Source organism: Pleurodeles waltl, chromosome 3_1 (genome assembly GCF_031143425.1).
Source record: "Pleurodeles waltl isolate 20211129_DDA chromosome 3_1, aPleWal1.hap1.20221129, whole genome shotgun sequence".
Taxonomy (NCBI): Eukaryota; Metazoa; Chordata; class Amphibia; order Caudata; family Salamandridae; genus Pleurodeles; species Pleurodeles waltl.
Genome location: NC_090440.1, coordinates 1667643066 through 1667661512, shown reverse-complemented (window position 1 = coordinate 1667661512; position 18447 = coordinate 1667643066).

The following is an 18447-nucleotide window of genomic DNA, read 5'->3' as shown; positions in this document are numbered from 1 at the left end:
CATACCTTAATTTAGCTAGAGTTGTGAACAGTTTTATTCCAGTGGTTTTTGAGAGTGGGCAACCAGTTTTGGTACCACTAATTAGAAAATACAAATACCCCTCAAAGTCACAGTGAGATTGCTGTAGAGATGCATCCATCTAACTAGTTATCTGCATCGAAATTGTATTCAGTGTCCAGAGTAGCAATCACAATTTCCTGCTTGTTCTACTTGCTCTGTTCCATTTCCAATTGGAGACTGTGAAAAGTATGTGCTTGATTCCTTGCTAGATAAGGCACACCTAGTTTCCTCTGGTTATTAACATCAGTAACATTTCATGAAATGTGTTTTTTTATGGGAGACTCATACTGATGTCCTTTTTGAAAAGACCAGTAAGGTTCCAACATGCTGTCGTCGCTGTGTATAATGCAGTCCAAGTTGAGCCAAGAGCTAGGAATTTTCATAGTAGAACTTGATATTCATACTTTCCATCACCATCACTTCCCCAGTCACCATACTATTTGTGACTACAAACATTTCTTGATACATTACGCTATGCCCACGTTGTGTGTGATTTCAGAAGGCAGACTTTTAAAAACATTTTCTACCAAACTACTGTCCATCACTGATTCCTCTTCAATTGGGTCATTTCTAATTTAGCTTCAAATCATGCTATTTTAAAAGTATCACTAATTTTCTTTTCTTAGGTAGTGCAACACTTAATACCTTATGAGTGTATATGCTATTTGTGTGCCTAATTCCACATTGGCCATCTACATTTAGCCACTGTTGTGATTTCTTTTTTGATAAACCATTTTTTTACTTCACAGCATTTGATACAAAACTTTTCGGCACAATGGAACCAATCATACACAACATTACAGTCTTCTTTACACCATCCTCAATCATTGTTTCAAGCCCATAGTACGTCCAACAATCTTACTATGTTTCTCTGGACAGCCCCTTGCTTGATAGATCAGCTGTTCCATCTTGGCACACCAGTTCACCCTGATACACCATTCGGCCAGAGTGGGGGGTTGAAGGGATTTCCATTTGTGAGTGATGTCCCGCTTGGCGATCATCCTGGCCACCCCCATCATTACCAAAACACAACATGGGCCACCTAGGCCTTCCAATATACCATGCAGACCCCCCTGTGGGGTTAGGTCAACTGACCTGTCCAGGACCTAAGAGAGCATCCTTTCATTGCCTCTCCAAAACCCTGTTATCCGGTAGCAAGACCATACCACATGAAAAAAATCTGCCTCCATTTGAGTGCCTAGGTACTGAAAACTTAGGCTCTCATTATGACATTGGTGGTCAGATGACTGCCACGCCAACGATGGCTGTAGTACCGTTGCTAAGCTGGCGGTGAAGACCGCCAAATTATGACCATGGCAGTGATCCCTCCCATAGACAGCCAATGTACCACCTGAACCCCCAGTGCGGTCCATCCACTGACCATGGTGGTAGGCACCTTCAGGCAGGCTGAAGACAACGACCTGCACACCATATTATGACATAGCAGACTGCCAGGATTTCCAGGGCGGGACACAGCCTACAAAAGCCTGGTGAAAACACATCATATGAAAGGAGACACTCACCTCCAGGGACACAGAGGAGTCCGCGGCCGCCATGGAACCCGAACTGGAAGTCCTGCCGATGCTGTACCATGCAATGACAGTCCAGGAGCACCAATGCCGATGAAGACGACAACGGTGAGCACAGCCACCTAGCACACAAGGGAAGGAGGGGAGAGTGACACATACACGCACAACACACACCAAACACACATAACACACACCCAGAAAAATTTGTAGAGTTAATCAACAGAAACACAACCCAGGAGAAAAGAAAGCAAGGACACATACCTCTGGTCCAATCACTGTAATAATGTTGGAAAACTAGCTCAATTTCAAATAAGCAAATATATACATATGTACAACAAGGGCCATTGGCCAGTCCATAGGAAACAAATGGCCACAGGGCAACGTCCAAGGCCCAACTTGACTCCTGACTGCCCAGTCACTCCACTGGGCACGGGCATCATGTTGTTAATAGGCCGGAACCTCAGGGGGCATGGGTGGGTGGTGGCAGTGGGGGTTTTCTTCTTGGGAGGGGGGTCCTTGGGCTTGGGAGAGGGTGGGTATTTACTCTTCCATTTAGGGGGCAAATGAGTGGGATTGGGGCAGGGGACAGGAGTGCCAGTCTTGTGCCCCTTGGTGGCAGGTGAAGTCTGGTCTGGGGGGAGGGATCTTCTTCTTACGGGCATGATGGGGGGAAGAGGTCAAGTCGGGAAAGGAAAAGCTTCTGAGGACTAATGGGCAGGTTGTGGGATGAGGAGGTAGAGGGAGTGGTTGTAAAAGGAGTAGGTGTGCTGGACTTGGGTGCCAGTGCATGGACAGTGTGCATGTGTGAGGTGGATGCCTGTTGGGTGTCTGAGTGGAAGCGTTTATGTGTAATTGGTAGGCAGACAGGGTGGGAGAGGACAAACAGGACATGTGTATGTTTGTTGTGGTGGTGTCTGCAAGTGAGGTGGGTGTGCTGCATAAGGTTGTGATTATGGTGGTGGTGACTGCGCATGTGGTGTGTGGTGTGCATGTCTGTGTGTCTGCTGTTGTGGTGACTGTGGGCAAATCTGTACAGGTGACAGAATCTGGGACTGATGATGCAGTGCATGAAGGTGTGAGTGTTGATGTGACCGTGAGGGAGGAGGGGAAGACAGTGGAGGCAATGGCTGTTGTAGTGTGTGCATGAGTGTGTTGGCTGTGTGTGTGCTTTGGAGTGAAGTTTGGTGACTGTGTTTGTCTGTGCAAGTCATATCTGTTGTTTTGGGTGCATGCTCACCAGATTGTGTGCCTGGGATGAGTTGGGGGAGAGGGCTTTGGGACTGGGAACAGGTAGTTGGAGGGGGGACGAAAGAACCAGGGACACTGGCTGCCGTCAGAGAGGGGGCAGAGACTGCAACGATCTCTGTAGGGCAGCCAAGCCACTGTGAATGTCCTCCAGGTAGGCATTGCATTGCTGCATCTGGGATGCCAGCCCCTGGCTGGCATTCACTATGGTTCCCTGCCTTACAGAGATGGATCTCAGGAGGTCAATAGCCTCCCCACTGAGGACAGCAGGGGTGATGGGGGCAGGGCCTGCAGTGCCTCCGGCGAAAGAGACGCCCACCCTCCTGGGTCAGCAGGCACGGCCAACTGGGTGCGGGGCTACTGGGAGGGCAGTGCTGGTACGGGGTGGTGGAAGATCTAGTAGATGGGGTGATCCCAGAGTGGTCCGCCACCACCAGGGAGCTTCCATCAGAGGAGGAATCTGAGTCTGCTGTCATGACTCCTGTCTCCCCTGTGGTGATCCCCTCGTCCTCCAACGCACTGATCCCCTCGGTGTCAGTGCTCTCCACCCCATAGGCCCCGTGGGATGCAGCTCCCCCACTCTCCGGTGCCCCTACTCCTTCGCCAGATGATGCTAATGCACACAAGGACAGGATGAGAAAAGGAGAGAGGGTGGGGGAGAAAGAAAGGGATCACAGGGTCAATTACAGCAACAACAGCACATATGGCATACACATCACAATCACTCACTGGTACTAACACAGTGCAGTAAGGACCAGAATGACAAACCATTACCTGGGTACAACAGCAGTAAAGAACCCAAACACTACTATCTGCACAACCACTGGGACTAACTAAGCCCTGTCTGCCATGGTATGCTAGCTACTTACCAATACCAAATATACGTACCATGCTACATAGCTAAGCAGGACCACACTGGAAAAGCTAAAATGGCATATTGGGGCACCCACTGACTAGAACCTTGCACCCAAACCCCATGCCGGGCAACAAAAAATGAATACCCCACAGTCTGTACTCACTCCCCTGTGTTTGCTGTGCTTCCCTCAAGCACTCATCCATCTCAGGATTGGCCACCACCAGTATGTGTGCCATTAGGGGTGTCAGGCTCCGACGGGCACCCCTCCCTCGTTGCAAGGCCATCCCCAGCTGGGCCTCCACGGTCTTCTGTGCCCAGCATCTCAGGTCTTCCCACTGTTTCCTGCTGTGGGTGCTCTGCTGGCTACAGAACCCCAGGGTCCGCACATCCTTGATGATGGCATGCCACAACCCTTTCTTTTGATGGGCGCTGACCTGCAGAGGAGACACAGACAAAAGGACACAATGAACTCAACAAACCATTCTGTAACACAGATGGCATATATTCTGCTTATGACCCACATTAAGCACACACATGACCCTACCTCTGCACACACATTGAATGCTAACAAAACCCCCCAAATGACACACTGCCAGCACACAGATACATCCACATGCAGCCATGTTGCATCCAACGTACCTATGATGTACTCAACTGTTGGTCTGGAGGCCCATACAACTGCCCATACAGGGGTAGTACCCCATCCACAAGCTTCTCCAGCTCCTCGGAAGTAAAGGCTTAGGCCCTTTACCCTGTAGCACTGGCCATTGCGGGTTCCAGACACAGGGCACAGCAACGCAAGTAGTGGACATGTTGATCCGGAGAGAGTCAGGAATCAAGTGAAGTGGTTCAGAGAAAATGGAGGTCATGTCCACAGTGGTGAACACCGTCACCACTGGCGTTGATCATCATTGGTTCCTGTACTCCATTGAGCTCCATGTTAGCCAATGAGGAGTTGCACTACGGTGCAGACTGCGTTCTCCCACGACGCCAAAACGCCGGCAGTCACTTCCAACTGTCCCTGCATACAGGACAGGCGGTTGCCATTTCCTAATGCTAGTACTCATGTTGGACTCATTTATGTGCGTCATTGGTATAGGTTGTACACACCTATTCAATTCCAGTCTTCTACATACATGTTGCGCTGTGTATTTTGATATTGTGTGTCCATACTTCCTGTAGTCATACACATTTTAATTTTGGCTCACTTAGATACCAACCACTGTGGAGGATGAGGAGGAGGAGGAGGCAAGCACCCATGTACAGACCCCTTGTGGACTTGGCTACGCTAGGGGACTGGCACATCATACTCACCTATCATCTGGACAGGGCCACAATCACTGAACTGTGTGACCAATTGGAGCCTGATCTAATTTCTGATATCCAAAGCACTACAGCAATTCCCCCTGTAGTGCAGGTACTCTCAGTGCTCCACTTCCTGGCAAGTGGTTCTTTCCAGGTGACAGTGGGCTTGGCTGCAGGAACATCATAGCCAATGTTTTTTATTGTGCTTGAAAGGGTTTTGGCTGCCTTACTCAAACACATGAGCAGCTACACCTCATTCCCCATGTTGAAGATCTGCCCACTGTGAAGGCTGAATTCCACGCCAAGGGACACATACCACATATGATCTGGGCCATTGACGGGACCCAAATTGCCTTGGTTCCCCTCAGGGCAAATGAGCAGGTCTACAGAAATAGGAAGAGTTCCACTTTCTAAATGTCCAGATGGTGTGCCTTGCTGATCAATACATCTCCACATCCCACAGGTGGGTCCCTATGCTATGCCCCTAAGAAGGTCTGCCAGATTGTGGTGGTCTGCTGCATGCTGCACAATTTTATCCTCAGGCGCCAAGTGCCCTACCTGCAGGAGGAGGGGGGAGACAATGCACCTGTGGCTGCAGTGCACACTGAAAACAGTGAGGAGGAGGAAGAGGAGGAGGATGTGTACAACAGGACACATATCATACAGCAGTACATCCAATGACACTCACTTAAGACTGTTGATCTGTTCATATCTCTATTTTAGTTAAGTGCTGTGTGCCAACTGTGTTGTGCCAATCACTGCTTTACATTTCAAATGACTGCCATTTATGCCGTACCTTTTTACAGATGTTGGTGTGGTTACAACTGTGTACTGATGTGATGACTACAGACTGCTTAAACACATTTTTTGGATGTATTCACACATTACAAGACATTTCCACATGATAATGCAGTTCAATACATTGCACATTTCTGTCTGATAAAGCACTAATACTCCAGTTGTGTTCAAGGGTGTTTATTGAAGTGATTATGATGCAGGGATAGTGCAACAGAGTGGGGTGATGGTTGAGGAAAAGTTCAGTGTCATAGCACAGATGGTTTGTAGCACAGGTCCAGTGTCCATGGGGCTATAGGAGGAGGAACAATGGCAGTCCAAAGTGAACAAGGTGACTCAGTGGCCCCAAGGGGGACATTCTGAAGGGGCTCGTTTCCTGGTGGTGGACTTGGTCTTGGCAACAGTCTCTGGTGTCTGTATGGGTCATAGGGAACATTTGCGGGGTGGTTCTTCTGCTGCAGAGGGAGGGGTGCTGGTGGCCTGTGGGTCTTGTGGTAGGTCCTCCTGTCCACTAGCTGCAGCAGATGTTGATGGCTGGTGAGTGGACGGGCTAGTGGAAGGTGCCCGCTGGTATGTTGTTTACTCAGGCATGATGTTCGCCATGTCACCCAGCACTCCTGCAATGGAGGCCATGTTTGCATTTAAGCCCTGCAACTGCTACATGACCTGGTGGTGGTGTTCCCCCTGCAGCCACTGGTTCTCCTGTAAGATGGTAATTACCTGGCCCTTCCTGTCCTGGGATTTCTGGTATTCCCCCAGGACATGTGTGAGTACCTCCTGGGCAGTTGGTTCCCTGGGCCTGGTCTCCCCCTGGTGCACAGCTGACCTCCCACTGTCCCTGGCCCCCTGTGCCTGTGTCCCCTGAACAGTGTGCCTACTCGCATTTACACCAGGACCTTCATTTTCTTGCCTGTGTTGTGTCGACTCGGGTCCCTGCACAGGTGGGCACACTATTGATTGATGTGTCCTGGGGACAGGGTTCTGGGGATGTTGAGTGGCTGCTGTGGTATTTGAGTTGGAGGGGCCTGTGGTGGACTGACTGTGGGATATGGAAGCTGACTGACCAGTGGTCCTAGATGGGCCAGGGAGTTCATCCAGCTTGGGACATCCAGAGTTGCTGTCATCACTGAAGGCATCTTCTGGAGGAGGACTGGGTTGCTGTAGCAAGTGCTCGCCGCTGACATTGGCTGGGGCACCTGTGGGGATGCAAATGTTTTGTCAGGGTCATTGTCTGTCACATATTCCACATTTCTACCTTTCCCTATGGGTTTGGTGTTGTCCTCTCATCTTTGGTAGTGTATGGTGATGGATTGTGGGATTGGTAGTTCTACATGTTGTCCATGCATTGCTGGTGGGTGTGCATGCAGAGCTGGGAGGATGTGCTTGCAGTGGGTAGGGCATGCAGGGGTACACATTTAGGTGTGGTCATTGGGGTGATGCACTGTGTGGGATGGAGTGGGGTGTAGGGAGTCAGGGTGAGGTGGTGACATGCCATGCAGGTATCGGTGGAGGTAGGTTAGAAATGGTGACATACCAGTGTCCAGCCCTCCAGTGACTCCAGTAAGACTCTCAGGATGCAGGATAGCCAAGACCTGTTCCTCCCATGCTATGAACTGTGGGGAAGGAGGTGGGGGTCCACCGTCAGTCCTCATGATGGCGAACTAGTGCCTTGATGCAATGGAATGCACCTTCCCCTCTTTCGGATGTCATCCCTTGTGTGTGGATATTGTCCCATGGAGTTCACCCCATCCACGATCCTCCGCCATAGCTCCATCTTCCTGACAATGGAGATCTGCTGGACCTGTGCACCAAACAGCTGTGGATCTACCCTGACGATTTCCTCCACCATCACCCACAACACCTCATCTGTTAAACACATGCCTATTGTGTGTTGAGTGTGTTCTGCAGAGGGTGTTCAGTGTTGTGGTATGCTGTGTGGTGTATGATGCGTGACGGATGTATAGGTAGATGTGGTGTGTGTGAGCAGTTCTCCAAGGGATTGGTCTGGCAAGGTGTAGCAGTCTTTTTGTGTTTGCAAAGGATTGTGGGTTTTGTGGGGGGTGTTTTATAATGCTGTAGGTGGGTGTGTAGGGTGTGTGTATATGTGTCAGGTGTGGGTTTTTTGTTCTGGCCAATATTGGCTTACAGTGGTGTTGGGTGCCCAATTCTGCCGCGGCGGTGTGCACCGCCAATGGCTGACTACCATTGAATGTCCGCTGTGGTGATTTGTGGGTCATAATTTGGAGGGCGGTGTTTTTTTTGGCGTAGCAGTGAGGGTGGTGGGTCCAACAGTTTTTCACCTTCATTGGGTCTGGCAGACTTGTGGTTGTAGCTGGTTTCTGTTGGTTTTGTGTTTGTGTGTCATAATCTGGCAGGCAGATTACCGCCTCAGCAGCGATCTGTTGGGGGCCATCACAACAGCAGTCTTTGAAATAGACAGCCAATGTCATAATGACCACCTTAGTTTCTAGACTAGAATGGATATTTTACAGTTTACAGTATTCTTATCACCTCGGAGAGGGACCACAAATGACTTGATGACAATTCACCTAATGTTAGCATTTCCAACACGTGAGGTCCTGACAGATGTGGCTTGACTAGGGAAAAGCGGAAATCATTTGCATATAAAGTGATCTTCTCTTCCATTTGATCCACTGCAGGCCTAGTCTTGCACATCGCAGCAAATTAGCCTTCCCAGGGGTTCAATGGCAAAGAGAAGCGGGGACAAAGGGCATCCCTGTCTGGTGCTGCTGCAAATCAGAATCCTATCTTTAATTACTTCATTCATTCACACCTGGCCGGAAGGGTCAGTGTATAAGAGTCATATACAAGCGCTAACCATGGACCGAAGTCCATGCGTCCTAGGAGCTAGAACAGAAAGGACCAATAAACCGAATTGAACAATGCACTTTTCCAACCACGAACCAAGGGGTAAGCTTCCCCTCTGGCATCCATGATGTAAGCCATGATTTAGATTTTGCTGGGTGCGGGCCTCCAGCACCTTAGGGACGCCAACGAACTTCAAGTTATTCCATCTGGACCTATTCTCCGCATCTTCCTCGTGTGTCTCCATGGTGGTAGTAGTCACAAGGAGTTAAGAAAAAGTACATTTGATTCTGGCCACCTCAATTTCCAGTGTCAAACCATGGACTTCTACCTCAGAAACCCTAGTGGCCATGTTACATAGATCGTGGTGCAAAAGCGATGTGTCAGTTCCCACCTTCTCCATCTTGGTTTCAACCACATCCCTGGAGGATTGAGGAGCCTGAAAGATGATGTCCAGGTCATGAGAAGTGGTTTGTTGCTGTGTCAGGGAGGGTTCTATTGTGAGGCCAGTTCCATTGGAAGATGCATTGTAAACGTGTCCATTTTTCTTTGGGTGTGTGTGCCAGGCTCTTTATACTTCCCATAGTGAGGTGTGCCGGGACAGGATGTATGTGTTGGAGAGGTGAGTTGGTGGGCCAGTTAGGGTCAAGGCCATCTTATAAGGCCCTAGATGAGAGGCAACAGTAAGGCACTACCCCACCAAGCCTCACCTCAGCAGTGCCAGTAGTCTCACAGCCCCAATGTGCTTCAGGCAGTGGGGCCCCTGATGTGACCCCAGGTGCTCCATAGCCCCAGTTAGGTCAGTCAAAAGTCCGTGTGTGCAGTCCAACTCAATTCAGCCTTGAGGTCTGGAGTTGGGCTATGGGGCAAGAGAGGAGGAGATGGGCAATGGCTCACTGGTCTCCCAGCAGAAGAGACAGGATGTGGCCACCCTCAAGCATCAACAAGACACTCTCCCAGCTACTCTGTGAGGGGAGTGGAGGCCGTGGGTCCCAGTTTGCACCCAGTGGTACTCACCCCAATATACCTGGCCCCTCCGAGGTTCCTGTGTGGCCCAAACTGTAGGATCTCTAGTATGACCCCTGGTGTCTAATGCTCCCAGAGAATAAAGAAGAGCCATGTGCACAGCCTCCATCTTAAAGCCTCGGACTATCTGTCTAATGCAGGGTCAGTGGGCGAGTAGATGAAAGGTGGGCCCCAACCCGCTTGCCTCCCAGTGCGCAGAAACAAACAGCAGCGTGGACAGCCATGTCAATGACCAGGAGGTGGTTGGTAGGTCACCTCAAGGTCTAACTATCACTCGTTTCAGGACAGGATCTCCCCATGGGATCATCCGCTGACCTCATTAGAGATGGATTACCCAAAGAGTTGCTATCCTTAGTCACCAGCCTTTTGCACACTGAGGGCAAGAGGATGAGCAGGGAGAATCTAGGTGCATGGCCATCTCTCAGCACCCGCCCTGCAAGGAGCAGCTCTGGGCAGGAAGGTACCCAGGTCAGTCAGAGCCATCGGTAGCCAGGCTAGGAGGACCGCCCTCCTTTCCCAGGATCCCTATGACCACCACCTGGGAAATGCACATTCAGGAAGCCTCTCTGGGAGTCCCCTGCAGCGAGCAAGGAACAGGTTCTTTCAGGGCTCACCAGGTACCATCTTAGGCCCAGCGTGCTTTCAGTGAAGAATGTCAGCCAGTCGACCATTGCTGCTCCGCAAGGTTTCAGTGTGGGTGGGGGTCCAGGCACCTACAAGCACCGGATTCATTTATACCCTTGGTGGACAGGATAAAGATAGCAGAGGAGGTCCTAGAAGGTTATTAATTTTTTTTCCATCATATTGGTCTTTTTGGCCACACCTCCCCTGTTGTTGAAATGTTAGGTGGAAATAAGTCTTAGAAATGGTAAAATAACTGTATCCTTTTGGGAGTAGTTACTTTGTTCTAGCACCATCAATAACGAAAATGACTATACAATTCTAACCAGCTTTTACAAAAAAATACATCTACATTCTGAAAATCTTGTCACCTGGAGAGAGGCTTTGTGGCATAATAATGAATTTTAGGGACATTAAGGGGCATTTTTAAAATTAAATACCAACCAGTAGATGAGGGGTGTAAAATACTGGTCCAAGAGGACCGATTCAGTACCATAATTTCAGGACATCACATGAGAAGATTTTACATATAATTCTAAATGGTGGCATTGAAATTCTGGCATTGATCTATTGTCTTACGCCTACGTTGAAAATATCTTCGATAGATGCAATGAGCAGAAAGGTAGAACATCAGAATAGGCAGGAGCCCGCATTTACTTCACCCTTTAAAAACATGGTTGCAGAAGGTTTGCAACTGCTAGAAGAAAACAAATAGCATCAAAGGCAGCTGCATTCATTTAGGAGACACCTGCTTGTCAACATGATTAACAACATCTTGCACAGGTGCATCTGCTGCCCACCGACAATTTTCCGCAGACAAAACAGAACTACAAGTTGCCCAGAAGATGGACAAAAATAAAAGCTGTGATATGTACTGATGAAGATAACAACTACAGTGCACATGTGTTTGATATTCAGGCAAGTAGCTACACACGTATTAGTTGCCCAAAAAATAGATGAATCAGCAAGAATTAGCAGCCTGCACATCACTAATGGATGACCTGAACTGCCTAGTGTTAAAATGCAAAAACATGGCTACAAAATGAATAATCTAGCTGAAGTCTCGATATCAATCAGTTGGCAATTGTAATCATTGTATTTGGAGTCTTATTTGAAAATAATTCGGCCCAGGCATCATCTAGTATTCTAGTCTATAGCTCAAATCCCACAAGCGAGTGGACGCATTTTCAAAGGGGCTGGCTGGTCTTTAAAAAAATACAGTTGATCCGATTTGGCCATTAGAAACTTGTTGTAATGAAACTGTGCCGCATACCTAAAATTTAAAAAAGAAGTCAGCAAATGTTTCTTTCATATTTTACTGAGATGCACATGCGCTTTGTGGTGCGTAAGTCCACCGCAGACAATAAAACAAGCATTTACAATGCAAAGTGTCTCGCGTTTGCTCATGTTAGAGCTGATCACGTTGTAAACTGCTAACCCGACTTTTCACCTATCGGGCAAAAGTGCATTTATGTACACAACCCGAAAAAGTGAAATTAACTATCTAAAACGCTCGTCTTCTGCCAAGCGAGATCACGCTCGTAAATTAGAGAAAAAGAAGTCCACGAGCCCGATTGAAAACAGCGAGCCTCGCATGTTTTCTGTACTTGGTCGCTGCGCTTGAGGAGGGCTAGCCACCAGAAAAGGCATGATGTATGCTTGCCTCTGACTAATGAAAGCAAGCAGATTTTATTAGGCAAGCCCACGAACCAATAAAAAACACTGATGTGAAGTTGACAGGGCTCCGAGCCCTTTTCTAAATACAAAAGCGTCTCGCTGCAACGCAGGCTCGACCCTAAAAACACACGATCCATCTGTCCTAATACTGCTGGACAAGAACAGCGACTTGGTGCAAATTCCTCCCACTTCCAGTGCACCTTTCAATCATTTGCGCCTATGCGAGAAGAAATAAACCACGTACTACTGAGTGTCCTTCAATTTGTAAAGACAATAGCTCATAACACGCAGTGAGCATTATACAAAGGCATAAGCAATAGTTTTAGAGCATTCTTATGAGAGAAAGTCCCAGAAATGAAACAAAACTATCGAGATAATGCTGTGAAAAAGAAGGAACCCAATGGAGCCACAACAGGACATAATGAGGGTCAAACTGCATGCAGTAACAGTGCAGGTAAAGGGACTGAAGTTTCAACAGCCATAGCAAAATCAAATGCTCTCGGTTCTAAAAGGCCGAGCTATTGTCTTTAGCAATGCTTTTTTGATTGGTACCCTCCTGCAAATACATGTGTCGTGATGCATATGCACGTATGGCCCGCATTACAGTTCCAAGATGGTTGGGATGCGTAAACATACAACGTGATGCATGTACGCATGTGTGTTGTGATGCATGTTTGTGCATGCCCTGTGACTCACTGCAGCCATTCTAAATTAATTTTCTGTTGTAACATGAAGGACCATCATTTTCAAATGATGAAATAAAACGTAAGAAAGCTAAAAAACAAAATGTGCGACAGTGAAACAGATAAAGTAAAAGGTAAGGAAACTCAAAGTGTGAAGTGAGAAGGCTGATAGCACTTTGTAACATTAAGAGCGGGGCAGGGGGATTCAGAGAAGGAAGTCAAAAGAAAGCACATGGGGAAAGCAGAGGTAAAAGCCGGGGAGATAGCAAGGACTCACAAGCATTCCCATGGAGTGCTGAATACAAAAAAAGGAGTAAGCTCAAGCCAAGAGTGGAAGGATGCAACTCACTCACTCAGAGCTCTGTAAGACAGAAATGCTCCTGGGTGAGGTAGACAGAAGAAAAGGGAGGAAACCCATCAGATCAAGAGCAAACACTTGAGATAGAAAATACACATCAAACAGTAATGAGAAAGGGGCTGATCGAAAACCCTTTCTAAAGCTGTATTGAAAATAATAGGTCTTGTCAACCAAAGCCTAAAATATAGTAATGTATATTGAGTCTCCTGCCAAAAACGATTTCTTAATATCATGCGCATGAAGTTCTAATTCTACTAAGTGCTGTGCAAGGGAAGTTGATTGAAACTCCAACAGTTATAACCATGAGTGAGATTTGTTTTCCTGCTCACATAGCACAAATACATGGTCACTTAGCACTGTAAGAATTGACCCAGATAAGAATTTCAAAAGCACGTCTTGAGAAGTTCCCATCAGCTTTTATATTTTTTTGTGTTGGACTATGTGAGTCCAGCTTTTCACCGCCTCTCTTCTATAATCCTGTTCAACTCTAGCATAGCTGAATGCTGCTACACACCTACCTTCCTCCCTCCGGACCAGTGCCCATTAGGAGAAACAATGTCATGAGAATAGAAAGACACAATACGCCTTAAATGACAAGTTGACAGATAGATGTTAAGAGCTATGAAAGTGAAGTACTTTCTCGAACGTTCTGGCACAGTCATAGGCTTCTGACACCCGAGCAGGCTCAGGATCTATTACATGAAACCTTGTGCTTTCCCCATCTCTAAACGAGGAAGGGAATAGCAAGTTTAGTGGCGACTAGACACCTTCTCCTTTACAACGCTTGTTTCACACCCCTAAAATGCTAAATGATGATCTTACAAATAACTTCAGAATCACTATCACCATGCCTAGGAAAGCTCTGGCTGAGGATCTAAATATACATCTAAAGGTCATGCCTATGGTATAAGCAGAGGTGGGGAAGTCAAGGCAGGCCCAAAATCCACACCCAGAACATGATCATCATGGTTCATGTCTGTGACCAGCAGCAACCGACATGGGTCACTAGGCTTTTGGTAAGTCCAAAAAATATGTCCTGTTTTTAGTAATTGATATTCAGACTGAAGGGCTGTCCCCCGACATTAATGGTTGTGGAGGTACTGTTTGCAGGTTATACCCAGGGAATTTAAGATCCAGAACCTGTATAAATAAATCCTCAAAATTCATTGGAAAATGTGATTTATTTTATGATGTAATAATGTGAGGTCAAGAGGTGTACATGTGGTAGGTTGCTATTATTTGTGGGGACTGCAACACATACTCTCTTGGGTGGCATGATGCACTGTGCAGGGTGTGTAGGTGGAAGACTGTTCTCTTTTTTATGCCTGTGTGCGAAATATTTTTTTGTCATGCATGTGTGACACCAGAGGTGTTCTTATCTTGTCTTGGGATGCAGCACTTGATCATGTGATGAATAATAGGTGTAAAAGGGAGGTGCTCAGTTTAAAACTTTATCGCCTTGTGGCACAGTTCAGCTCTCCAGATCATTAGAAGTTGTGTCTTTCAATCTGTCCATTTCAATGCTGGTTGCAGCAGAAGGGTGCCACTTGAGTTACATTGGTGAAGCAGGGTAAACCAGTAATAGGAGGGAGCAAGACTGGAGATCCGCCTGGATGACTCTAATTAGTGTTATTCTATGTGTGATTACGATAGAGACAGGGAGATTCAGAATGAGTCAAGATCTACAGGGATAGACTTGGGACACAGTCCTGAATTTCACCAGTAGTCTTCCCCCGTATTGTCATGCAAAAGATACTAGTTGTCATATTGTTTGGAGTCTACTTGTCAGGCTGTTTGCGGTATAGATGGCATACAATTTGTGCATAATCTTTCATTCCATCATTTCATACTTTCTGGGATAGATTGTATTACATAGAGCAACAAAAAGTGCCATTTGTTCTAGTGAGTGTGGATGTTTAAAAATGATGGGGCATAGTCATACAGGCATTTTGGAGTATGTAAAGTCATACTTCTGTAGTACTCTTATATGTACTATTACATGTACTTATGAATTGGCCACAACATATCTAAAACAGAAATATTCAGGAAGGATTCATATACAGTTATCACAAAAAGAAAGGACTAGCAGAGATTTTGACATTTCGGGGCTGATTCACAAAGACATGTATAATTACATAAAAGTGTTCCTTAGTACTACTTCCCCATGCTGATACTTATTTTTATGAATCAGCCCCATAGTATAGATCAGTGTCTTGACAACAATTTATGGATATTTAGGAGGGCATAATCATGCATATTTGAAGCTCATGAACACAACACGTCAGAAGAATATTGTTAACTATTGCCTGACATGCAAAAGTCATGTAAAGTGAACAAAATATGAAAGAACAATTAATTTCTCAAATGAGGATCGGTAGTCCTGGAAGTCCAGGAGAGTGTCCCAGTCACTGAAGCTGTTGTTGAGTAATATCCGGAAGCTTTAATTCCATCGACACTGGTACTGGATTACAGCTAGGAGTGATTAAATCTTAAATTGAGTGTATTTAGTAGGTAGCCACTTGGGCTGATAGTGTTTTGTACCAGGGTGAGGATCCTTCACCTAGGGGTGAGAGTGGAACGCTCAGGAGGGAATAGTCCTGACTGGAAAGTATCAATAAAAGGGTACAGACTTATCTTGAATTAGGGTGTTGTAGAGGCAGAATCTCAGGTCTTAGGCCCTTTAACAGCTCCAAACAGAGGTTATAACATTCTGATGCTGGAACCCTATGCTAGATGCCCCAGGGAACTAGTTTAAGCAGATGTGTTAAGGGAGGAGTCAGAAGCTCTTGTTACGTGACCAAGCCCTGAGGACCTTGCAGTGGTTAGAGAGCTAGCAGAGTATTTGATGATACTTGTCAAATTATTAATTCCTAAGGCTGTATGATACTAGGGGAGGAGTTGGCAACCCTCATCACATGACCAAACTCAAGGAGGGAACTTGCACAAATTAATCAATGAGTACTCGAGAAGCATGAGTTCTGGCCCTATGTCCTTCACAGGCACTTATAGGCCCAAGCTGGGAGGATGGCACATGGGGGACACCCTTAACCTTAAACCCTAACTGGACTCCAGGGATGGACATTCCTGAAAGGAAATGTGAAATAGGCCTACTGAGTGGTTACTTAGGTGGGAGTCGGACTCCATATAGGCCTTGATCCACCAGCCAGAGGCCATCCAGGTGGCAACTAGGGTCCCTGGGTTGGGAGACCGGGAGGGAGGCAGGTCAGCCAAGATTTGCAAACTTTGTCACTAGAGCTGAGTCTACAGGGCTAGGAAGAGGCAATCCACATACATAACAAACGCACAGAAAGTGCAGACAGGTAAAATGCAGTCTATTCCTGTTTCACAACTAAAAGCCAGTAGTTTGGCTTCCTTGCACCGAGCACTTAAAAGCCTGTCCTGAGATTAAGCACACTGCTATTATTACTCAAAAGTAACAGTATTCATTTGCCAGCCATAAACCAGTCATGCATCCGCCAGAGCCCAGATGCTTGGGTTATGGCTACTTCCTCACAACAGCTGGCAAGCATCAGCATGAGTTGGTCGAAGGGCCTGATCTACAATAAAGGTGGCCCTGTACCCAGTCTTGTGATGGCAGCAACATCCGTAGCACAGTTAAAATGTGCCAAATGTTTTTAATAGATTTAGAATCCAGAGACCCCTCAGAGTAGGTGGGGTCCAGAGACGGTTCAGGATTTGTGAATCTGGCCTAGAATCCCTAAATCCTGTTACAAAATGTACTTTTTATAAGCTAATTGTAACACTGGGGGGGTACATTAGGCAATCCCACGTGTGCCATTTGCTTCAATGTATGTCAACTGTCCCTTTATACTCTTTGTTTTATTTTTTCTCAGGACAGGGATAAGTGTTCGCTCCTGAAACCCTGTAACCTATATGGGCGGTGATAGCAACTGTGTAGTTATGGCTAATCCAGAGTCTGGCTGATCAGGTGTTTTCTGCTTTCTTTTCATCCAACATGTTTCAGAAAAATGGTTGAACAAAATTACAACAAACTTAGCAAACGGGAATACCTTTGCTTTGTTTGGTGTAAATCTGCTTAGACGTTTTGGTGCAATTTGTGTTATAAAACAGTGTCATTGGGCTTGTATAGGTTAAAGACCTCAGCAATTCACTGAATTAAATACAATTAAATCTAATTTATGATTACAAAATAAAACATAACGAACAGTGGTAAAACCAATAGGTTGCGCCATTCAAGTGTGTTATCCAACCTTTTGACTTACCCAGTATTTTTTAACGATCCATTTCTGCATCAGCAAAATCAACAAAAAATGCTTGATAAGGAAAAAACATACATGCAATAAGGTGCACCGGGTGCGTCGATCATATCGTTTTTGTTTTATTCTATCATGGCTCATGCCCATCTTGGAGAGGTGAACTTAGAACAAAGTATTAAAAACCATCACAAAGCTTATTTCATTTTGGAAAGAAGGGAACCGACAGTAAAGACCAAGACGAGGGAACACATGGAGGAGCTGGCTGGGGGGCTCTAAACACTTAAAAACAGACAAACAAGTAGAAAACCCCAAATATGTAGCTGCATAATGTTCACACTTGCAATATGAATACAGCCATTATCCTGTCAGGGAAGGTAAGGAAAAGAAGGCACAAGATTGGCTGACAGTCTGTGAAAGGTTTGAGAGAGCAGCCATCATGTTTACCATGCTCATGGATATAATGTCCATAGTTAAAGAACAATAAAGTGTATTAATTTTATTAATCTACGGTAAATGAAAGTTAAGTTAGTGATTGTAGTCTTGAAACTTATCTTGAAAGTTGGATGTCTGCAGCAAAGGGAAACCTTCAAATACAGTTGGATGGTTTTGACAGGTGCCTTGAGATATGGGTGAATTCTGAGTAGACCTCAAAGGGATCTTAATGTAGAAGTTGATGATGGAAATAGACAAGATGGATTCTAGGTAAATTCTACAGCTGATTGCGACCTTCTAGAGCATGGGCATGCCAATGTGAACAGACTGGTGTCTATAGGTAGAAGGAGGCCCACTGAAAGATGTTTTCCTCATATATCACTCAAAACTTTAGAGTATGTGTAAGGGTGAGTTGGTTGACATTGCCAACGGCACGTGGGAGTTTCAGTAATATCAGCAGACAGGAGCTTTCTTTATCTGTGGTCAAGAGATCATCCATGATCGGTAAGCTAGATGTGTCAGTGCTACAGCATGACCTGAAGCCGGAGTGATAGTACTTTATGAGCTGGCAGGTGTTGATGTGTTCTTGAACTTGCACTACATTTTTGTTGATGTTGACGATTAAGGGTAGATGAATGATGGGCCAGTAGTTGACTAGATCATCAGGGTCCAGTATGGGTTTTTTCAAGAGTGGGAGGATCTGGTCTTTCTTGAGAAGTTTAGGGAAGATGTCTTGAACAAGGGAGGTGTTTGCAGCGGTAAATAGGAGTAAGAGAGGTTCTGTAGACAGGATTTT